Source organism: Mya arenaria, chromosome 8, assembly GCF_026914265.1.
Source record: "Mya arenaria isolate MELC-2E11 chromosome 8, ASM2691426v1".
Classification (NCBI taxonomy): Eukaryota; Metazoa; Mollusca; class Bivalvia; order Myida; family Myidae; genus Mya; species Mya arenaria.
The window spans coordinates 56,479,793-56,505,312 of record NC_069129.1 but is presented as its reverse complement, the minus strand read 5'-3'; the positions used below and the strand labels follow the sequence as shown (position 1 = coordinate 56,505,312).

The following is a 25,520-nucleotide window of genomic DNA, read 5'->3' as shown; positions in this document are numbered from 1 at the left end:
AAAGAATAATGGTAAACATCTTCATGATCTTGGCTTTTCTACGTTTTCTTCCTCAAACTGTTGACTTGCCGTGTCTGCGGACCAATGCTCACTAAACAGGAATAAAGTATGTCCACGTACAATATCACTTTAATGTAGAGGTACTGTTTGTGTTTTCAGTTAAACAATGAACAATTTAATCAATAATAAAATGACGTATTTTGGCTGGGACTTCCAGTTGTCTAAAATAATAGACGTGTTACTGGTTGAGAAGCAGTTTCCGACAGTTTTTACAAGTGTTTATTGATTTATTCATACGTGTTAAAATTCCTACTAAAATTGTTCACATTTTAGATAACTACAGCTCAAGCTGCTATTGTTGATTTAGTTTTCACATGTGTGACGTCACATATAGTGTATCTAATGGGGGCGCCAAGAGGGTACTTACACTGTTCGGATTAGCTGTTGATGAGAAGCAGTTTCCGACAAATCAAATACGCGGCAGATTTTAGTTGCCTATTGTGTGTGTTTTATTTATCTATTTATTCAATATACTAAATAGAAGACTATAATACGAGAACTATTATTTAATTTTTCAGCATTTACCAAAAATTAAACCTAAAAACTTACGCCAGTCAATCATCATTCTGGAAATCAGGCAGACACTAAATTTCAAAGATATTTTGTTTCATTTCTAATAAGAACTTGTGTTTGTAATCATTTTAGTGAATGTGGGTGTGAAACTAGCATGACAACAGTGTTCGCCAATATGTACACAATGATCATCGTTTGTATAAGTCAATTAAGGACAACCTTGTAGCTATTCATAGATATGCAAATTAGGTTTACACGCATGCGCTATGCGCTGCGCGTGACGATCCCCCACGTGCAAGTTTGTGTACAAATTGAAAAATAAACATTAAACATTGAATAATAATAAAAGTTATATACGTGTCCCGGTAAAAACTTAAACTTTTGATTGCCTAGTAACCATATAGTTGAATTGCAATACCTTCTTTATGAAGATCAAAAGAAAGTACGTGAAAAAGCGATTTGTCGGGAACTGCTTTTCGTCGGAAGCTGCTTCTCAACCAGTAATTAAGGGATTCTTCCAATCCCTAACGTCTAAACGGGTTGGTGCAAAATGCGGGGGTGTTTTAAAAATATTGAAATTATATTAAGTAAAGTATTTTATGGTCGAAATCACGGACCTATAAAACATGGATTGGCAACTGCCCCATATCGGTGAAACGATAAGAAATAATAATTTACCCACAATCCTTCGCACGCGTTTGGCAAATATTGGAAAATTCCGCCGAATTTACGATCGGTGATTAACGACAATCTTCGGTTATTTCCGCCAACTCTGCTAATAATGCCAGGTTGTTCGTTATATATTTAATTGTAATTAATAACTGTGATTTTAATTAGATTCAATTGGACTATTATCAACTCAAATGAAAGGTCCGCGCATTTGAGTCAATTTTAATTAATGTTTTCCTACATGTATATATTCGGCCCATGTCGGACGCCTCGAAAATGACCACCCGGTAAGATCTCGGAATGAAATCCCGCTGCACGCATGAGTTTGAGATTATCGCATTAACACAGATGAATCAGTTGCCAATCCATGGTTTATAGGTCCATGTCGAAATTGATCATAAGGTTTATACTCAATGTATCATCTATCTGTGTAAACTGTCGATCGATGTAATCTGAAACATGCTGAATAACGATCACGTGAACGGGTACCTGCTCTTCGGATTGTTTATATTCGTTCGAGAGAACTGTCAGCTACAAACATTTGAAGATCATGTTGTTTCTATGTGTAAGAATTCCCCAGAAATTAAAATATATACGTAATTACATTTTTTTTCTATATTATACTTCAACTTTCTAAATGTAAGCCATTGCTATTGCTAGAATCTCGCAAAACCCAGATAAGATTTTCCCGATTTCATCTATTTATTTATGCTGATGACCTCACTGACAGGTGCTTCTTAACAACGTGCATATTCACGGTCACGTTACCTCCATGTGTGGTATTGTTATCTAGTGAAAATGTCATATACACCGATTGATTATACATACATCACAAAACAAAATGGCCGACCCCTATGTCAACAAATAGGTCAGGTGTTGGACACATACTATAGAAATACATTTTATGGCCACATAATTTGAAAGGTAATTAAATCCTCAACATATATGTATTAAAAATTATACATTTATATATCAACTTCGATTTAACAGTAAAAAGGAAGTCTTAGTACACCGATAGATGATACACACAGGCTATATTCATATTTTACCATGTAAGTTAAAAGTTATTTTGCACATAACAAGCATTTAATGCATTAAAACACATTGTTTACCTTTCCAATAAAACGAAAGTTGACTGACACAGACAACAATTAATGCCAAGAGGAACAACTCGATCCAATGGTAATAACTCGGCCACTTCTGGCAAGCTTCGAGATAGACCTTGTTATGCACCAGTAACCCCCCCCCCCCCCAGGTCCAGGGGTATACCGGGGATAGCCGGGGAAAGAGCCGTATTTCCAGGTGGCCCCTGGGATGGGTGGGTGTGGTGGTTTTTGTCTTAGCGCCAAATTAAGCAGAGATTGGACCTTATATTATAGAGTCTCTGGGGTGCGTCCCCGGGGCATAATGGCTGGGGTTTAACCAATAGTTCCTCCCTGCAGGGCGGGGATTTTACCCGGAGTTGGCTGGACCGAAAGTCAAAGTCCCGGCTATTCCCCGGACCTGGGGGGTGTGTGGTTAACAATTGACTGGTGCATTAATACAATCGTAACAACTCGGCCATGGCTGAAATATTTTGATTGTTTTAAAATTGTGCCCAGAAGCCTTGCAGGTGCCCTTCATGTATATAATCGTTATGTTTTGACAGAATGAAATGAAGAAAACCCGTCAAACTCATAATTAGAAGTTGGATATTTATTTTTGGTTTATGGAACTTATATAAAATAACATAAATGGTTATATTTCTTGTTTTTATGATATTTTATAGATGTTATATGCTTTAACCCGGAATCTCGATCGGAATAACTACCCACTTTTGATACTTAACAATTTGTACATGACCTATTTTTAGCACCTGTGTGAACGAAGTAAATTGCTTAACTAAATATGAATATTATTATAAACGCAGAAAGTCTTCTGCGCCAAAAAAGGTTGTATACCGAATAAAACGTATAACCTACTGTTGCCCGTATTTTATGCTGTGCTTTTTGCCACACACTCTTTAATTGTGTTTCCATGCAGGAGTAAAATGTGATTTTTGTAAACAACTGGAAACTTTTAGAATATATGCTAATAATCCTAACCTGGTGAAAAGATTAGGTATGTGCTGAAAATTTTCAAACACCTGATTGATTTAAAGGTTAAATTTTTAGGGCAGGTTGAATTTTTTATTTATAACTTCTACACAATTGTTCAGGACCATTCACACAATGAGGTAACAAAACTCCATAATATCCAATTCCATTATATCTTTGATACAAGTAATGGCCTCTGATTGACTTTGGAACTTCTGTTAAATTTTAAGGGCATGTTAACATTTAAAGCTGCACTCTCACAGATTGAACGTTTTGACAATTTTTTTATTTTTTGTCTTGGAACAAGCAGATTTTAGCAAAAATCCATTGAAACCAGTTAAATAAGACTGTTGAAAAAAATTAGATTGCAGATATTTGTATTTGAGTTAATTTTTTTATGTTTTATGCATTTTTAGCTCGACTATTCGAAGATTAGGTGGGCTATACTACTCGCCCCAGCGTCGGCGTCCAGTTAAAGTTTTAGGGCAAGTTGGGATTTTCACTTATAAGTCCAATACCCTACATTCAATTGACTTAATACTTCACGCAGTTGTTCATGGCCATCACATGATGAGGTAAGATGACTCCATATTATTCTTTATACAGATTATGGCCCCTGATTTACTATGGAACTTAGGTTAAAGTTTTAGGGCAGGTTGGGATATTGTTTAATAACTTCTATACCCTTCATTCAATTGACTTAATACTTCACACAATTGTTCAGGACCATCACCCAATGAGGTTACATAACTCCATATCCTTAATACAAGTTATGGCCCCTGATTGACTTCGGTTGAAGTTTTAGGCAAGTAAAAGATAAGGGCAAGTTGGGATTTTAATAAAAAAACTTCTATACAGTTCATTAAATCCATTTAATAAAATTCAAAATTATTAACGACCATCTTACAACAAGAAACATAACTCCATTTTAAGCCTAAATAGAAATTATGGCCCTTGATTATTTTTTTTTCAATTTCCTTTGAAAGCATATTTGTATATTCTTAACCACATTTTCATAATGGGAAATCAAGTTATTTGAATGGCTTGCGTCATTGTTTGGGCGGGCTGGTGGGAGGGCAGCATCAAAGTCACCTTATGTATCGAATAATTTTAGTTAGGTTTGACATAAAAAGACCAAACTTGGTATTATTACATCGTTGTTGTATTCTGAGTCAAAGCGGCGTAGTCGAGCGCGCTGTCTTACAACTCTTGTTCTTAAACCGTTAGTTGCGGTTTAGGCCATAAAACATTAATTTTCGAACAGAAATATGAAAATCTACGATCTGATTTTTTGTCAGCAATCTTATATCATTGGTTTGAAGATATTTACGCAAAAATTGCTCTTTCCAAGACAAAAAAAAAAAAAGTTTTAAAAATGGTGTGCAGCTTTAAGGTCAAGTTTGGATTTTAATTAAAAACTGTACTCTTCATTCAATTGACTTAATACTTCACACAATTAATGATGACCATCTTACAATAAGGTTACATAACTCCATTTTAGCCCTTAATACAAATTATGGCCTTTGATTGACTTACCCAAGCGTGTGGTACTTAACCATCCAACCTTCTTAATTAACCAAGTTAGATAACTCTAGTTTGCATTTAATGCAAATAATTGCTCTTTATTATTCGACTTAGAAATTCTGGTTAAGGTTTTGCGTGTAAGCACACATAGGTTAATATCTCAGCAACTACTTGAGGTATTGCATTGAGACTTGATACAATGGTACTTAACCATCCAACCTTCTTAATTAACCAAGTTAGATAACTCTAGTTTGCATTTAATGCAAATAATTGCTCTTTATTATTCGACTTAGAAATTCTGGTAAAGGTTTTGCGTGCAAGCACACATAGGTTAATATCTCAGCAACTACTTGAGGTATTGCATTGAGACTTGATACAATGGTACTTAACCAACCAACCTACTTGATTAACCAAGTTAGATAACTCTAGTTTGCATTTAATGCAAATAATTGCCCTTTATTATTCGACTTAGAAATTCTGGTTAAGGTTTTGCGTGTAAGTACACATAGGTTAATATCTCAGCAACTACTTGAGGTATTGCATTGAGACTTTATACAATGGTACTCAACCATCCAACCTTAACTTAATTAATCAGGTTAGATAACTCTAGTTTGCATTTAATGCAAAATAATTGCCCTTTATTATTAGACTTAGAAATTCGGGTTAAGGTTTTGCATGTTACCACTTTTAAGTCAATACCTCAGTGAATACATCATGTATTCATTGAAACTTAACACACAGGCTCCCAAACATTTAACCTTCTTATTTAATCAAGTTAGATGACTGTATCTTTCATATTATATTATTTTTGCCCCTTTATTATGCGACTTAGATATTCTGGTTAAGGTCTTGCATGTTAGCACCCATAGGATAATATCTCAGCAACATTGAGACTTTATACAATGGTATTCAACCACCCAACCTATTTGAATGACCAAGTTAGATAACTGTATTTTGCAAATACTGGCCCTTGTTTATTACACTTAAAAATTCTGGTTAAAATTTTGCATGTAACCACATTTATGTTAATATCTCAGCACATCATGTATTGCATTGAAATCTAATCTAACAGTGATCCATGCATGTTTCCCCAAAACTTTTCAATCCTTACACTGAAAAGCGGCGGAATAGTCGAGCTTGCTGTCTGTGTGACAGCTCTTGTTATATTCTTAACCATGTTTTGGCAAGGAAAAACAAGTTATTTGACTGACCTGCGTCATAGTTCTGACATCTTAGTCACCATTCAGGCAAAACAAGCAAGCATTCCTTGGGTGGAGAAATCACAATTTTGAATTTATGTCAATTTGAAATTTAAATTTCTATGAAAATATTAAGGGTTCTTTTAGGCACATACTAATATAAAGTTTAAAACCTTAAATGCTTATATACAGAAGATAACTTTAACACCATTCTCCAAAGCCTAATAAAAAATGGAAAGGATATGACTCTAACCATACATTTTTAAGGCCTAACCAGATCTAATTTGAGATCATGTTGTGATTATCTCCCTTTGACCATAAGTGGTGACTGAAGGTATATTGACCTGTGTGGCCTTTTGTTGTCATCAGGTGTGACCAGTCATAAGTGGTGATTGAAGGTATATTGACCTGTGTGGCCTTTTGTTGTCATCAGGTGTGACCAGTTGTTTGCTCAATTTAGGAGGGAGTTTTGAAAGTCATTGTTCACCTGACTTCAGTGGTAGACACAGCTGATAATTTTATATGATGATATAATACTTTCAAGATCATTTAAGAGGTTAGTCATGGTATTATTTCTAGTTGGTTATGATTGCAGTTGAACTGTTATTTGTATCAAAATTGTAGTAATTGTATTGTTCAAAAATTCAACATGGTGGCACATAAATGTATATCATGTATTCTTGGCATTTATAACCATTTATGTTTTTTGTTCTTTGAACTATTCTTTATCAAATATCATATGAATTTGTATCTTTTTCTTATAGCCGGATTGAACTCTTTCATCTTCAAGTGTGTTAATAGAAATATATCCAGCCACCTGTCTAGCAGAATACCAGTGTTGCCAGAACAACTACAACATTGGACCACATGCACTGGAACCTTCTTATTTCAGGTACCATATTAGTAATGAAGTGAATGTTTGTGTACATGCATTTGTTTTAACCAAAGAATATTGATGTTTGAGTATGAAATTGTAAATCTAATAATACATAATATAAAATAATAATACATTATTTTCTTATATAGTTTTGACATTTTAGCATTTACACTCATGGCAAAAGAAATAAAAAGTGAGTCGGTTTCATTAAAGGGACTGTACACCAGATTGGCACTAAAGAAGTTTTCTTCTGCAACGAATCTCAGGGCAATTATTTTGTTTGCAATAATTGACAGGACCAGCTCATTTCCATGAACCCAAAGGGTATTGCACATATTAATTGCTAGAGCCACTGATTGAATATCACTTTGTTTATTTAAGGGGCTGCTGATCTTTTGGTTAATCCACATCTTGGAGGACTGCTTTGAGAGCTTGTGGATGCAGTTATCTGCACAGCCGAGTTATCTCTTTAGGAGCCTTCCTCTGATATTTGAAACATAATTATCTTTCTATTGATAGCGTTTTTTTTCTTATTTCGGAAATGAAACGTATACCAGTGACATTTGGATTTTGGAATTATACAGCTATCTGGTTGAAATTTGGCCAGTTGACAGTGCTTAACCGAAGAATATTGATGTTTGAGTATGTTATGGTAAATCTAATAATACATAATATAAATTAATAATACATTATTTTCTTATATAGTTTTGACATTTTAATATTTACACTCAAGGCAAAAGAATTAAAAATTGAGTCGGTTTCATTAAAGGGACTGTACACCAGATTGGCACTAAAGAAGTTTTATTCTGCATGAATCTCAGGGCAATTATTTTGTTTGCAATAATTGACAGGACCAGCTCATTTCCATGAACCCAAAGGGTATTGCACATATTAATTGCTAGAGCCACTGATGGAATATCACTGTTTATTTAAGGGGCTGCTGATATTTTGGTTAATCCTCATCTTGGAGGACTCCTTTGAGAGCTTGTGGATGCAGTTATCTGCACAGCCGAGTTATCTCTTTAGGAGCCTTCCTCTGATGTTTGAAACATAATTATCTTTCTATAGATAGCATTTTTTTTCTTATTTCGGGAATGTATCGTATACCAGTGACATTTGGATTTTTGAATTATACAGCTATCTGGTTGAAATTTGGCCTGTTGACAGTGCTTAACCGAAGAATATTGATGTTTGAGTATGTTATGGTAAATCTAATAATACATAATATAAATTAATAATACATTATTTTCTTATATAGTTTTGACATTTTAACATTTACACTCAAGGCAAAAGAAAAAAAAAGTGAGTCGGTTTCATTAAAGGGACTGTACACCAGATTGGCACTAAAGAAGTTTTCTTCTGCAACGAATCTCAGGGCAATTATTTTGTTTGCAATAATTGACAGGACCAGCTCATTTCCATGAACCCAAAGGGTATTGCACATATTAATTGCTAGAGCCACTGATGGAATATCACTTTGTTTATTTAAGGGGCTGCTGATCTTTTGGTTAATCCTCATCTTGGAGGACTCCTTTGAGAGCTTGTGGTTGCAGTTATCTGCACAGCCAAGTTATCTCTTTAGGAGCCTTCCTCTGATGTTTGAAACATAATTATCTTTCTATAGATAGCGTTTTTTTTTTCTTATTTCGGGAATGTAACGTATACCAGTGACATTTGGATTTTTGAATTATACAGCTGTCTGGTTGAAATTTGGCCAGTTGACAGTGCTTGACCGAAGAATATTGATGTTTGAGTATGTTATGGTAAATCTAATAATACATAATATAAATTAATAATACATTATTTTCTTATATAGTTTTGACATTTTAAAATTTACACTCAAGGCAAAAGAATTAAAAATTGAGTCGGTTTCATTAAAGGGACTGTACACCAGATAGGCACTAAAGAAGTTTTCTTCTGCAACGAATCTCAGGGCAATTATTTTGTTTGCAATAATTGACAGGACCAGCTCATTTCCATGAACCCAAGGGGTATTGCACATATTAATTGCTAGAGCCACTGATGGAATATCACTGTTTATTTAAGGGGCTGCTGATATTTTGGTTAATCCTCATCTTGGAGGACTCCTTTGAGAGCTTGTGGATGCAGTTATCTGCACAGCCGAGTTATCTCTTTAGGAGCCTTCCTCTGATGTTTGAATCATAATTATCTTTCTATAAATGGCGTTTTTTTTCTTCTTATTTCGGGAATGAAACGTATACCAGTGACATTTGGATTTTTGAATTATACAGCTATCTGGTTGAAATTTGGCCAGTTGACAGTGCTTAACCGAAGAATATTGATGTTTGAGTATGAAATTGTAAATCTAATAATACATAATATAAAATAATAATACATTATTTTCTTATATAGTTTTGACATTTTAGCATTTACACTCATGGCAAAAGAAATAAAAAGTGAGTCGGTTTCATTAAAGGGACTGTACACCAGATTGGCACTAAAGAAGTTTTCTTCTGCAACGAATCTCAGGGCAATTATTTTGTTTGCAATAATTGACAGGACCAGCTCATTTCCATGAACCCAAAGGGTATTGCACATATTAATTGCTAGAGCCACTGATGGAATATCACTTAATTTATTTAAGGGGCTGCTGATCTTTTGGTTAATCCTCATCTTGGAGGACTCCTTTGAGAGCTTGTGGATGCAGTAATCTGCACAGCCGAGTTATCTCTTTAGGAGCCTTCCTCTGATATTTGAAACATAATTATCTTTCTATAGATAGCACTTTTTACTTATTTCGGGAATGTAACGTATACCAGTGACATTTGGATTTTGGAATTATACAGCTATCTGGTTGAAATTTGGCCAGTTGACGGTGCTTAACCGAAGAATATTGATATTTGAGTATGTTATGGTAAATCTAATAATACATAATATAAATTGATAATACATTATTTTCTTATATAGTTTTGACATTTTAACATTTACACTCAAGGCAAAAGAAATAAAAAGTGAGTCGGTTTCATTAAAGGGACTGTACACCAGATTTGCACTAAAGAAGTTTTCTTCTGCAACGAATCTCAGGGCAATTATTTTGTTTGCAATAATTGACAGGACCAGCTCATTTCCATGAACCCAAGGGGTATTGCACATATTAATTGCTAGTGCCACTGATGGAATATCACTTTGTTTATTAAAGGGGCTGCTGATCTTTTGGTTAATCCTCATCTTGGAGGACTCCTTTGAGAGCTTGTGGATGCAGTTATCTGCACTGCCGAGTTATCTCTTTAGGAGCCTTCCTCTGATGTTTGAATCATAATTATCTTTCTATAGATGGCGTTTTTTTCTTTCTTATTTCGGGAATGAATCGTATACCAGTGACATTTGGATTTTTGAATTATACAGCTGTCTGGTTGAAATTTGGCCAGTTGACAGTGCTTAACCGAAGAATATTGATGTTTTAGTATGTTATGGTAAATCTAATAATACATAATATAAATTAATAATACATTATTTTCTTATATAGTTTTGACATTTTAACATTTACACTCAAGGCAAAAGAATTAAAAATTGAGTCGGTTTCATTAAAGGGACTGTACACCAGATTGGCACTAAAGAAGTTTTCTTCTGCAACGAATCTCAGGGCAATTATTTTGTTTGCAATAATTGACAGGACCAGCTCATTTCCATGAACCCAAAGGGTATTGCACATATTAATTGCTAGAGCCACTGATGGAATATCACTTAATTTATTTAAGGGGCTGCTGATCTTTTGGTTTAAATCCTCATCTTGGAGGACTCCTTTGAGAGCTTGTGGATGCAGTTATCTGCACAGCCGAGTTATCTCTTTAGGAGCCTTCCTCTGATATTTGAAACATAATTATCTTTCTATAGATAGCACTTTTTTTCTTATTTCGGGAATGTAACGTATAGCAGTGACATTTGGATTTTGGAATTATACAGCTATCTGGTTGAAATTTGGCCAGTTGACGGTGCTTAACCGAAGAATATTGATATTTGAGTATGTTATGGTAAATCTAATAATACATTATATAAATTGATAATACATTATTTTCTTATATAGTTTTGACATTTTAACATTTACACTCGAGGCAAAAGAAATAAAAAGTGAGTCGGTTTCATGAAAGGGACTGTACACCAGATTGGCACTAAAGAAGTTTTCTTCTGCAACGAATCTCAGGGCAATTATTTTGTTTGCAATAATTGACAGGACCAGCTCATTTCCATGAACCCAAAGGGTATTGCACACATCAATTGCTAGTGCCACTGATGGAATATCACTTTATTTATTAAAGGGGCTGCTGATCTTTTGGTTAATCCTCATCTTGGAGGACTGCTTTGAGAGCTTGTGGATGCAGTTATCTGCACAGCCGAGTTATTTCTTTAGGAGCCTTCCTCTGATGTTTGAATCATAATAATCTTTCTATAGATGGCGTTTTTTTTTCTTATTTCGGGAATGAAACGTATACCAGTGACATTTGGATTTTTGAATTATACAGCTATCTGGTTGAAATTTGGCCAGTTGACAGTGCTTAACCGAAGAATATTGATGTTTGAGTATGAAATAGTAAATCTAATAATACATAATATAAAATAATAATACATTATTTTCTTATATAGTTTTGACATTTTAACATTTACACTCATGGCAAAAGAAATAAAAAGTGGGTCGGTTTCATTTAAGGGACTGTACACCAGATTGGCACTAAAGAAGTTTTCTTCTGCAAAGAATCTCGGGGCAATTATTTTGTTTGCAATAATTGACAGGACCAGCTCATTTCCATGAACCCAAGGGGTATTGCACATATTAATTGCTAGAGCCACTGAAGGAATATCACTTAATTTTTTTAAGGGGCTGCTGATATTTTGGTTAATCCTCATTTTGGAGGACTCCTTTGAGAGCTTGTGGATGCAGTTATCTGCACAGCCGAGTTATCTCTTTAGGAGCCTTCCTCTGATGTTTGAAACATAATTATCTTTCTATAGATATCATTTTTTTTCTTATTTCGGGAATGTTACGTATAGCAGTGACATTTGGATTTTGGAATTATACAGCTATCTGGTTGAAATTTGGCCAGTTGACAGTGCTTAACCGAAGAATATTGATGTTTGAGTATGTTATGGTAAATCTAATAATACATTATATAAATTGATAATACATTATTTTCTTATATAGTTTTGACATTTTAACATTTACACTCAAGGCAAAAGAAATAAAAAGTGAGTCGGTTTCATTAAAGGGACTGTACACCAGATTGGCACTAAAGAAGTTTTCTTCTGCAACGAATCTCAGGGCAATTATTTTGTTTGCAATAATTGATAGGACCAGCTCATTTCCATGAACCCAAAGGGTATTGCACATATTAATTGCTAGAGCCACTGATGGAATATCACTTTGTTTATTTAAGGGGCTGCTTATCTTTTGGTTAATCCTCATCTTGGAGGACTCTTTTGAGAGCTTGTGGATGCAGTTATCTGCACAGCCGAGCTATCTCTTTAGGAGCCTTCCTCTGATGTTTGAAACATAATTATCTTTCTATAGATAGCGGTTTTTTTCTTATTTCGGGAATGTAACGTATACTAGTGACATTTGGATTTTGGAATTATACAGCTATCTGGTTGAAATTTGGCCAGTCGACAGTGCTTAACCGAAGAATATTGATATTTGATTATGTTATGGTAAATCTAATAATACATTATATAAATTAATAATACATTATTTTCTTATATAGTTTTGACATTTTAACATTTACACTCAAGGCAAAAGAAATAAAAAGTGAGTCGGTTTCATGAAAGGGACTGTACACCAGATTAACACTAAAGAAGTTTTCTTCTGCAACGAATCTCAGGGCAATTATTTTGTTTGCAATAATTGACAGGACCAGCTCATTTCCGTGAACCCAAAGGGTAATGCACATATTAATTGCTAGAGCCACTGATGGAATATCACTGTTTATTTAAGGGGCTGCTGATATTTTGGTTAATCCTCATCTTGGAGGACTCCTTTGAGAGCTTGTGGATGCAGTTATCTGCACTGCCGAGTTATCTCTTTAGGAGCCTTCCTCTGATGTTTGAAACACAATTATCTTTCTATAGATAGCGTTTTTTTTTTCTTATTTCGGGAATGTAACGTATACCAGTGACATTTGGATTTTTGAATTATACAGCTATCTGGTTGAAATTTGGCCAGTTGACAGTGCTTAACCGAAGAATATTGATGTTTGAGTATGTTATGGTAAATCTAATAATACATAATATAAATTAATAAAACATTATTTTCTTATATAGTTTTGACATTTTAGCATTTACACTCAAGGCAAAAGAATTAAAAATTGAGTCGGTTTCATTAAAGGGACTGTACACCAGATTGGCACTAAAGAAGTTTTCTTCTGCAAAGAATCTCAGGGCAATTATTTTGTTTGCAATAATTGACAGGACCAGCTCATTTCCATGAACCCAAGGGGTATTGCACATATTAATTGCTAGAGCCACTGATGGAATATCACTTAATTTATTTAAGGGGCTGCTGATATTTTGGTTAATCCTCATTTTGGAGGACTCCTTTGAGAGCTTGTGGATGCAGTTATCTGCACAGCCGAGTTATCTCTTTAGGAGCCTTCCTCTGATGTTTGAAACATAATTATCTTTCTATAGATATCATTATACCCCCCAAAATAAAGTTGGGGGGGGGGGTATACTGGAATCGGGTTGTCCGTCTGTCAGTCTGTCTGTCTGTCTGTCCGTCTGTTTTTTTTTGTCCGGGATTCATCTTTGTCGTTATTGAACAAATCTTTTTCAAACTTTCAGATATTAATGGCCATGATGTAAACTTGCGCCTCTGTGAAATTGGTACGGGTCACATGACCCTGACCAGAGTTATCTCCCCTTGATGTGTTAAAGTAGGCAAAATAAGCCCTGTCCGGGATTCATCTTTGTTATTATTCAACAAATCTTTATCAAACTTTCAGAAATTAATGGCCATGTTGTAAACTTTCGCCTCTGTGAATTTGGTACAGGTCACATGACCCTGACTGGAGTTATCTCCCCTTGATGTGTTAAAGTAGGCAAAATAAGCCCTGTCCGGGATTCATCTTTGTTATTATTCAACAAATCTTTATCAAACTTTCAGAAATTAATGGCCATGTTGTAAACTTTCGCCTCTGTGAATTTGGTACAGGTCACATGACCCTGACTGGAGTTACTCCCCTTGTAGGCAAAATTAGCTTTGTCCGGCCAAACTCCAGGGCAAACAACCTAGACATGGAGGGGTGGGGGGTATTCGTTAGCCTATGGCTTACAGTTCTAGTTTTTTTTCTTATTTGGGAATGTTACGTATAGCAGTGACATTTGGATTTTGGAATTATACAGCTATCTTGTTGAAATTTGGCCAGTTGACAGTGCTTAACCGAAGAATATTGATGTTTGAGTATGTTATGGTAAATCTAATAATACATAATATAAATTGATAATACATTATTTTCTTATATAGTTTTGACATTTTAACATTTACACTCAAGGCAAAAGAAATAAAAAGTGAGTCGGTTTCATTAAAGGGACTGTACACCAGATTGGCACTAAAGAAGTTTTCTTCTGCAACGAATCTCAGGGCAATTATTTTGTTTGCAATAATTGATAGGACCAGCTCATTTCCATGAACCCAAAGGGTATTGCACATATTAATTGCTAGAGCCACTGATGGAATATCACTTAATTTATCTAAGGGGCTGCTGATCTTTTGGTAAATCCTCATCTTGGAGGACTCCTTTGAGAGCTTGTGGATGCAGTTATCTGCACAGCCGAGTTATCTCTTTAGGAGCCTTCCTCTGATGTTTGAATCATAATTATCTTTCTATTGATGACGTTTTTTTTCTTATTTCGGGAATGAAACGACTATACTAGTGACATTTGGATTTTTGAATAAACAGCTATCTGGTTGAAATTTGGCCAGTTGACAGTGCTTAACCGAAGAATATTGATGTTTGAGTATGAAATTGAAAATCTAATAATACATAATATAAAATAATAATACATTATTTTCTTATATAGTTTTGACATTTTAGCATTTACACTCATGGCAAAAGAAATAAAAAGTAAGTCGGTTTCATTAAAGGGACTGTACACCAGATTGGCACTAAAGAAGTTTTCTTCTGCAACGAATCTCCGGGCAATTATTTTGTTTGCAATAATTGACAGGACCAGCTCATTTCCATGAACCCAAAGGGTATTGCACATATTAATTGCTAGAGCCACTGATGGAATATCACTTAATTTATTTAAGGGGCTGCTGATCTTTTGGTTAATCCTCATCTTGGAGGACTCCTTTGAGAGCTTGTGGATGCAGTTATCTGCACAGCCGAGTTATCTCTTTAGAACCCTTCCTCTGATATTTGAAACATAATTATCTTTTTATAGATAGCACTTTTTTTCTTATTTCGGGAATGAAACGTATACCAGTGACATTTGGATTTTTGAATTATACAGCTATCTGGTTGAAATTTGGCCAGTTGACAGTGCTTAACCGAAGAATATTGATGTTTGAGTATGAAATTATAAATCTAATAATACATAATATAAATTAATAATACATTATTTTCTTATATAGTTTTGACATTTTAACATTAACACTCAAGGAAAAAGAATTAAAAAGTGAGTCGGTTTCATTAAAGGGACTGTACACCAGATTGGCACTAAAGAAGTTTTCTTCTGCAACGAATCTCAGGGCAATTATTTTGTTTGCAATAATTGACAGGACCAGCTCATTTCCATGAACCCAAAGGGTATTGCACATATTAATTGCTAGAGCCACTGATTGAATATCACTTTGTTTATTTAAGGGGCTGCTGATCTTTTGGTTAATCCACATCTTGGAGGACTGCTTTGAGAGCTTGTGGATGCAGTTATCTGCACAGCCGAGTTATCTCTTTAGGAGCCTTCCTCTGATATTTGAAACATAATTATCTTTCTATTGATAGCGTTTTTTTTCTTATTTCGGGAATGAAACGTATACCAGTGACATTTGGAGTTTTGAATTATACAGCTATCTGGTTGAAATTTGGCCAGTTGACAGTGCTTAACCGAAGAATATTGATGTTTGAGTATGAAATTGTAAATCTAATAATACATAAAATAAAATAATAATACATTATTTTCTTATATAGTTTTGACATTTTAGCATTAACACTCATGGCAAAAGAAATAAAAAGTGAGTATGTTTCATTAAAGGGACTGTACACCAGATTGGCACTAAAGAAGTTTTTTTCTATAACGAATCTCAGGGCAATTATTTTGTTTGCAATAGTTGATAGGACCAGCTTGTTGGAATGAACCCAAAGGGTATTGCACATAGTGAATAATGAATTCATTTTGTAATGAATAAAGCCAAAGGAAGTTTAACATATCAGTTGATGGTTCAACTCACAGAATATTGGTACTACCAGAAGGGTGCCTCCATGTATATCCATGGCGCTATCCTTTTGGTAAATGTGTACTTTTTATTTGTAGGACTACCAGTGTGGAAGGGCTGTATTTAATTGTTGCTGTCAACTATCTTGGTACCAGTCATGACAACATTTACCTACCTGCAGCAGAGGCCCTGCTGACTTTAAACAATCATAGCTGGTAAGAATGGTACAAACATGTACAGAAACAACATATATATATATATATATATATATATATATATACAGTGGAAACTCACTAAACCGGATCTCCACAAAACCTGAATCCTCAGGATACCAGACTTTTTTCAGAGTCCCGGTTTTCCCCTTTTACTTTTAATGTAAAATAATTCCTACAAAACCGAAACCTCGGAATTCCGGATACCGGACAAAAATCGAGAAAATTTGTTAATTGTCAACGTAATTTTACCTCACAAAACCGGACGTATATTTTTTCAAACACATCAAAATGATTTTGTGTAATAGGAATTCGTGAATCGCATGTCACTTGTCACTTTGTTTTGACAGCCGGTGCGTCGTTAAATATTGCACCTGTGATGTTGGGTTAACTTGATAATCGATAATGATGATTGCTCTGTGGATTGACTGCCGCGGGATAATCAAACGATAATCAAACTTTTGAAAAGAAAATTGATTGAAACATTAATTTGTTTGTTGCAGAAAATAAAGAACTAGTCAAGTCAAAGTCAAACTTGACTTTGATTTTAATACTTGGAAAAAAAGATGATTATAAAAACGCAGAAATGTTTAATTATGTTTATCACTTTTGCATGTGCTTTAATCATGTCTCAACCTCTGTCTAATTGTCAACTTCTCTTTAAAGGTTAACTCAGTTAATATATTAAGTAAACTTACTCCGTACATCAAATCCTCTCTAAACCGGAATCTTCACTAAACCGGAAATTTTGCCTAGTCTATATATATATATATTCAAAAAGAAGATTGACTTTTCTGGAAAATTGTACAGCAAATTCCAAAGATATATTCCTTGTGTGCATGCATGAGCTCCTACAAATCTTATTTTTGGGCAAAGATGTTTTTCTGAAAAGCAGGATATATTAATTGTAATCTGATTTTTTGGAGGGACTAGAGCAACTTATGCTTTTAATACAAAAGTTTTTTGTACATGCAATTTTTTGAAAGCTGAACACAACAACAAGGTTTCTTTACATTGCTGCATTTAAAGTTCGTAAATGATACCCATTTATGTTTTTCGTTTTTTTGAATACTGCATATCAAATATAATTTGTATCTTTTTCTTATAGACGGATTGAACTCTTTCATCTTGAAGTGTGTTAATAGGAATATATCCAGCAACCTGTCTGAAGTTTTGCCAGAATAACTACAACATTGGACAACAAGCTCTGGAACTTTGTTATTCAAGGTACCTTATCTGTAATGAAGTGAACGTTTTTGTACATGCATTTGTATTATAGGTCTCAAATATAGTTCAGAATGAACCCAAGGAGTATTGCCCATAAAATTGATGGTGCCTTAAATTGGTGGGATATCTCCTTATTTATATAAGGGACTATACTGTTTTTAGCTCGACTATTCGAAGAATATGGAGAGCTATAATCCTCACCCAAGCATCAGCATCGGCGTCAGCGTCACACCTTGGTTAAGGTTTTGCATGCAAGCACACATAGGGTAATATCTCAGCAACTCCTTGAGGTATTGCATTGAGACTTTATACAATGGTACTTAACCATCCGACCTACTTAATTAACCAAGTTAAAAAAAATAGTTTGCATTTAATGCAAATAATAGGCCTTTTTTATACGACTTAGAAATTCTGGTTAAGGTTTTGAATGTTTCCTTCAATAAAATCTTTGCTTAGTTCGGTATTGGGTCATCTGGGGTTAAAAACTAGGTCACCAGGTCAAATTAAAGGAAAAGCTTGGAAACTAAAGAGGTCACAATTATGAATGTATCTTCAGGAAACTTGGTCAGAATGTTAATATTAATAATCTCTAGGTTAAGTTCGAATCTGGGTCATGTGCAGTCAAAAACTAGGTCAAATTATAGGAAAAGCATGTTCGCACTCTAGAGGCCACATTTATGAACATATGTTCATGGAACTTGATCAGAATGTTATTCTTGATGATCTTTAGGTAGTGTTTGAAACTGGGTAATCAGAGGTCAAAAACCAGGCCCCTAGGTCAAATTAAAGAAAAACTTTGTAAACACTGTAGAGGTTACATTCTCTTGATCACCATGAAACTATGTCAGAAAGTTGGTGTTAATGAAGTCTATGTCAAGTTTGAAACTGGGTAACCTGAGTTCAAAAACTAGGTCACAAAGTCAAATTGTAAAAAAAACCTTGTTAAAAACACTGTTGAGGCCATATTTTCTATTTTATCTAAATGAAAACTGGTCGGAATGTTCTTATAAGAGCAAGGTAAGGTTTGCAACTGGGTCATCTGTGATATTTAAAAAATCATCCGTGATATTAAAAAAAATTGGGTCACTAGGAAGGATCTAACCCCCTGTCACAATTGCCCTCGCCCTGAAAACACTTATTTTACACTTGAATAGGATCAGGTGAGTGATGCAGAGCCTTCAGGGTCCTCTTGTTTCATTTGTTGCCAAGCAATAATCAAGTACATTGAGACTGAATGTTCAGAACCCAAATCAAATGTTACAAACATAAATGATATACAGACAAACTCCAGCTAGCTGGCTCAAACTCCATATTTCCTAAACCCCCTAAAGGATGTTCATGAAACTTTTGTAAAATGTTCACCTTATCATGACTGAACATGCAGAACCCACATTCCAAGCTAGCTGGCTGAAAGTCAAGGTCACAGATAATGGTCAAACATTCAGGCCACAGATTTTGTGTACGGTATATTTTCATGCCTACATTGTTTTTCTTTTGCACCCCTCAAAGAATTCCTATGAAACTCAGGTCAAATGTTCACTCTGTTCAGATGAAGTGGAGAACTCACATTCTAAGCACAGGGTCAAGGCCAAAGGTTCTAGCCATATAATTCATGTTCGCTATCTCCTGAACCTGATTTTCATAACAAGTGTGTCCAATGTTCACATCATCAACCCATACACATAGTCAGTTCCATATCTCCCATTGTCAAATATCATGGAATAAAATGAGACAAGCATTTGGGAGACATCTGTTAAGGGTTCCAACAAGAGCCCTCTAGTTTGCCCTGGCACAAATGGACAGTGTTGTTAATATTAATGAAATATACCTGCCTTTAAATTCGTTTGTTCATACTAATTTATGAGAGAATTCATTATTTGCAGATTAATTGTGATGCTGTAGCCCAGCAATTATTACAAATGCACTGGCAAGAAAACTGAGTACTAAACAATCATCACAAATTTTATACGTGGCATACACAAATTGATTTATTCATAAAATTGCATAATTGCTCAATTTTGAACAGTCGTAATATCTGCGTTAATAAAAGAAGTTTATGATTATTGTTCATTGCATAAAATAAGTTGTACAAGTTTTATATTTTATATAAATTTACATTAAGCAGCCTGTCAATCAAACTAGCCGGTCGCTACCTGTCTGACCAAACAGTGTCCAGATTAGGTGGGGCTTATATCAGTTGCCTGTTGCTTTCTGCCATGTCTGTCTCCGATAATCTGCACTTAACAACAGTAGTGTAATTACACTGTTTTCTATACATTTAACTCAAAATATGTTTCTGATAACTAAGAGGTTATGTAAAGACAATTGTAGAAATCCAAAATTCTGACATTTTATTTTAATGCTGCTCAAATTATGCTTTTTTGCATTGTTTGGTAACAAAGTGACCTTTAAGTCGACTATTTCAACCCACCAAATGTCTTCTTGTTTCCGTCCATATTATTATATACGTATATTTTCCGTTAGTCTGAAAACAAGAAATGATCGATCAGTATTCAAAGTGTATGATATTGACAATATCTTTAAATCGGAGGCATATGTACAATTGCTTTTAACTTTGTTTGGACATTATAAGTCTGTTAGTGAAAAGAAATGAAATCACATCTCATTGCTTATATGAATTGTGCAGAATTAGATTTTCTATTTTATTAATTGTTATTCATTTAAGCTTGCATATATCAGTTCTAAGATTGTTGTATTTTTATGCTGAAGTGTCATATAGTTTTTACAATCAGTTTTATTACATTGTATAACTGAAAAAGAATTACGATCTCAAAAAATTAATCATTCTTTAACTAAGTCAGAGTACATGTGAGTTGTTTTTTGTATAATAAAACCTATTTAAACAGCTTACAACTGAGATCTTGGCAAATAATTATATTTGTCATAAGAACCCCATTGGAAATAAGTTGAATAACTTTAATGGGTTATCCTGTGTTATATATTTGTCACATTGAATTAAATCTTAATTAACGCACGTACATGTATCCAACGCATTCTAATGATGTTGTGATTTAGTAAAGATATCATCCCTTATACTTTGGTAATCAGTCTGTGATATAACTTTATGAAATATATGCATAAATAAATCTCATAGACCTATTATCATGCAAAGGTCATAAAAAAGTTTATATAAAATGGTTATCAATAATAATAATTTATTAAACTTGCATAAAAAAAGGTGATTCTTATATGAAGATGGAAGAAAAAAAGCGAAGTCCATATGATCTATTAGCAAACGTTGTTTATTGTTGACTTTTGTTAAGGAAATAAATACATGTTTTGTTTCCTTAAATTTGAGTTTTACAATATGTAATAGAGATTGCCTTTCTATTGTTACAAAATTCCGATGTAATGTTACGAAAAATAAATTACTTTTCCAAATTAAGACATTAAAGCATTTATACTTGAAGCAAACATAATGCATTCAATTAATAATGGTAACTGGGGTGACCTGTGTAAAGAGAAAGGTTACTCGTTTTTCAGCATTGAGTGTAGCGGACACAGGCTGCGCATACAGCTGTCAATGTGACATCTTTTGTTACTTTTGATTCCCCCAGAGAGCCAGCACAGCTCCATGACACACATTCAGGTTTCAGCAACTGGGTGTGGCGCACTGGGTGAGAATTTAGGCTTCCCAGATATATTTGTATCTTTTTTCTGACCAGACATTTGTAGTGAATTGTTCAGTTGCAATGGTTTTGACGCCACTGAACCAGCACTGCTACATGACAGATATACATGTTTGACAGTACAAGTGCATCGTAATTCTTTGTCATTTTCAGACACTCCTTGTTGTGCGTTTGCCGAAATGCAGAGTGGTACCACCAGTCGTCTATGCCACCTTTCCCCTCATTTTAGAGGCTTATATGGACAGTCCCTGCAGTTTACAGCTAAGCCCTCAGTATAGCCCTACAAATTTTAGGTAAGGGATAAATTTTGGCTACAAGCTTATGATTTATGCACTCATTTAAAGCCTGTACTTGTTCTGAGCGCAACTGACACATTCCACATCAAAATTTAAGATCCCAGACTAAATATTTTTTTCAGATGTTCTAACTAAGCTTCATGTACGTACACTACTAATATTTGGATAAGAACATTCTCAAATTGATAAGTATTTTATAAATGAGGTATCCCAGATTTACACCCAGTCCTCTTGCAGATACTGCCGATGGCGTAGATCCAGTACATTCGGCCTGAGTTTCCAGTACTGGGTTGACATCTCCATGCAGCCGAACTAGAGCCAGGATTAATATCAGACGGTGAGCTTCTGCGTATTAATTTCCTAAACACTGCTAGAAGTCTAAGCTTTCCTTTTTCATTTTTACAACTAAAAAAAGAAGTTGACAGTATCAGAGACTAGATATTAATTGATGTTCCAAATTAATATACATAGAAAACCTGTTATATGCTTTTAAATCAGACAAGTCAACAGGATTTTCATTTATTTTAAGAGGCACTGTGGAACTTTCATTATTTTCATTATTCAAATGCATGATTTTAGCATGATTAAAATAAAAATCAAGTTTTTTTAACACATTTTAAATGCATTGAAGGGGCTAAATCAGGGATAAGGAACAACAAGGTCACAAACATTGTATCATCTTTCTTATTTCATCTGAATCTATAAATCTTATCTGGAGAAACATCAAATTTTGTTTGATCTCAATTTCTCAAAAATGTAGCTGTCTGAGGACCTATTCATCAATGAGTATCACTGTCTTGAAATTGCTGTTGCGATAGAATTTTCATAGAAAAATACTAAGGAAAAAAGTGTATTTCTTACTTAGAGGTTTAAGTAATAGTATTAGTTTTTATTGTATAACAAAGGTTTGCATTAAAATGACACTCTTATTCAAAATCAATACATACACATGTGTATACTTACTAAATAATGCATTTATGGTAAAAAATAATTACTTATAACAAGCTTGTAACTGTGAATTTAAAAGTTGAACATGCAAAGATATTAAATGATTGGTGAGTGCTAAAAGATTTACTGTGATGTACTATTGTCTCATAGTAAGAAATACTGTTTTTTCTGCACATTTCTTTTAAACTCAACTCGTTGTCTTCCATAAGAACCATTGTTTTATACTTTTATTCATCCTTTTTATTATCATCAATATACAATTATATTAATTTTGGTAAATCTTATTTTGGAGTAAGTGTGCATCTTTAATGCGTCCGTGTCATTGTAGCCCAAGTAGTTCTTTAAAACAATTTCCCCCCACTTAGGTAGCAATTGATGATTTGAACATTGCATTCTTGTTTATATTTTCAAATTTACACATGATTGATATCATATTTGAAAACAATTAATATGTGGTTTTGAATCATATTTTGTAGGACCTCTTTGTGGGTGGATGGATTCAGAGATGACCTCTAGGATGCGGCCATGACTGTGTCACATGGACGTTACAGATGAAACCATCATGATTTAGTTTTTTGGTGATAAATCAACAGACAAAGTGTGTATACTTTGTGGATAAATAGTGTTAAAGCTAGAAACTTTTCTACAAATTCCTACTAAAGTGGTGAACTGGAATAATATTGTATATAACAAAGAAGAGAATCTTGTTGTGAGCCGAATACACAATTCTGCAGTCATCTGCACTAGACCTGTTGGGGCAGTTTGATTTGATTTATCAGTGGCTCTACTTAAAGCAAGCTTTTGTTTTCACAAGCTTGATGTAATATATATGATCAAATACATGATTGTTTTTGAGTGAAAATTTAAAAAATAAGAAATTCTACCTCTTTTAAACCCAATATACCAGCTTGGAGACCGAAATCCATCTCTGACATTGCCAGAGGTTCTGTTCAAACTTGTAAATACTGTTAATAATTCAGGTAGTGGATACAATTAACTGTAACATGACTGTATATTTCTTATGTACAAAATTAATGTTTATTTTTTTTCTGAATAGTAATGTCAATGGTGTTTTGGGCTTCTGTTAAAGATGCACTCAAACTCCCAAATGAGATTTACCACATTTAATAATATTATTTAAATATTCCAAAAAGGATGAATAAATGTCAAAAACAATGGTTCTTATGAAGGATACCGAGTTTAATTTTAAAGAAATTAGCATAAAACACGGTATTTTTACCTTTTGAGACTAATATATTAGTAGACCACAGTAAATCTTTTAGCATTCACCAATCATTTAATATGTTTTGCGTTTTGGTTACAATCTTGTTATCAGTAATTAATAATATTCATAAATGCATTATTTACTTTAAGTAGTTACAGGCTTATCAGTCAAAATTGATGTTTGTTGTACATGTGTATGTATTGATTTTTAATAAGAGTGTCACTTTAATCATAAGCATCTAGATTTTCTATATATTTGTAAACATGTACACTATTTATCTCTGCATCTTTTATTTTGAATCATAAGGGATCAAATGCTGTTAAAATCACTTATTATAGACATCTTTTTAAGTGACATATATGTAATAAAATGGCCTTATTATTATTGCCATCATACAATTGTAGAATAAAAGTTAAGACCAGTTTGTGGTAGCCTGTGAGTCATTCATGTTGTTGTGATATATCTTTCATCATGGTTTTGAGAAATGGGAACAAATGCTTCAAAAATATGTTTTACTATACATGTACTTTGATAATGTAAGGCTCCATAAATGGAGTCTGATGTGTTTTATATTCTGTACTATACTTTTAATTATCTTTTATATTTCAATGCAAAGACTTGTGCAATAAATTTCTTTCTCGGAAAAATAGAGTTTGTATTCTTGCTACATCACTGGCAGAGATAACTACACGTACACCTAGTAAAGTATGAATTGCATCCTCAATGTGTTCCCTTGACATTTGACTTATATAAATTGGGATTTGCATTTGAGTTGCAGTGTTTCATTGTGAACATTTATGCCAAGTTCTTTCAAATCTCTCTTTGCATTGAGATGTAAATATCTGGACAAGCAAAAATACTTGAAACTTCAAAAAATCATGCCGGACCCCTAGGACAATTGTGAATCCACATGAATGAAGCGCTAGCTACGCTCCTGCATGTAAGATGCAATGCAGATGAGGCAAACTACATGTACAAGGATCTCTGACCAGTGACATTAAAATGGGATTGTGACCTTGACCAATGGTTATGGGTTTTGTAAAAGACATGCCGTCTTCATATAGTAAACTTTTCTGAACCCAATCCCCAGGTGCAGGGCTAACCTACATCTTAAGCATACCTTAGTTTGACTATGACTTATGGTAAACTACAGAAATGAGTGTTGCACGCGACATATGCGTTATTTTAAAATCCCCTTAATTCACTTAAAATAACACCGAGGCAGAACGGTGTAGGGGGTCCGGGGGCATCCCCCCCCCCCCGAAATGTTTTTTTGCAAGAAGCAATTTTCTGCATTCTGGAGTATTTTTGGTGGAATAAAATGCTAAATGTATAACATAAAAATACAACATTTCAACATTTTAGGGCTATAACTTTTGATACAGTTGAAGTTAATTCTACACGGTTTACATAAATTAAGACAAAACAAATGTGCATTTAGAAGAAATTTACTGTCACAATTAAAAGAGGCTTTGTTACCAATACCATAAGCCTACTTCTAAACGTCTCACATATCACTTTACATAATCAATAAGTGAACATTAAACGGTACTGAATGGTACCGTAGTTTGTAGAGTTTATTTACTATATCTAATATTCAGTTCTCTTTTTTTTCAAATATAGACATTCCGCCTCGATGGTTTGTGTACATTGAGGCAAA

General features: G+C 34.1%; 1 long non-coding RNA gene across 1 annotated transcript; it reads left to right on the top strand.

The window, feature by feature from the left end:
• On the top strand, positions 1 to 24,475 carry LOC128244611 (uncharacterized). Its single transcript, XR_008262958.1, has 7 exons — positions 1 to 106; positions 6,805 to 6,932; positions 16,401 to 16,517; positions 17,623 to 17,741; positions 21,545 to 21,684; positions 21,925 to 22,024; positions 23,112 to 24,475. It is a non-coding gene; the product is annotated as an uncharacterized LOC128244611 (long non-coding RNA).
• Positions 24,476 to 25,520: the final 1,045 nt, after the last annotated feature.